General features: G+C 45.4%; 1 protein-coding gene across 1 annotated transcript in view; it reads left to right on the forward strand.

The window, feature by feature from the left end:
• Positions 1-535, forward strand: part of Shbg (sex hormone binding globulin) — a 4,160-nt gene that overhangs the window by 3,069 nt on the left and 556 nt on the right.

The following is a 535-nucleotide window of genomic DNA, read 5'->3' on the forward strand; positions in this document are numbered from 1 at the left end:
CACACACACACACACACATCACACACACACACCACACCACACACATATCACATACATACACACCACACACACACACACCACACCACACACACATCACACACATACATACCACACACACATCACACATACACCACACACACATCACACACACACCACACACACACACACATCATACACACACCACACACACATCACACACATAGCACACACAGCACACACCACACACATCACATACATACACACCACACACACACCACACCACACACACACACACCACAACACATCACACACACACATCACACACACACACCACACCACACACACATCACATACATACACACCACACACACACCACATCACACACACACACACACCACACACACACATCACACACACACACCACACCACACACACACACACATTTATTTACAATCAACACTGAGGAGGATCAGGCAAAACGAGTGCATGTTCAAGGCCAGCCTGTGCTATATAGCAAGACTCTGTCCTAAAATAATCTTTGTTTTTTTTTTTTTTT

The sequence above is a fragment of the Microtus ochrogaster genome, chromosome 7, assembly GCF_000317375.1.
Source record: "Microtus ochrogaster isolate Prairie Vole_2 chromosome 7, MicOch1.0, whole genome shotgun sequence".
Taxonomy (NCBI): Eukaryota; Metazoa; Chordata; class Mammalia; order Rodentia; family Cricetidae; genus Microtus; species Microtus ochrogaster.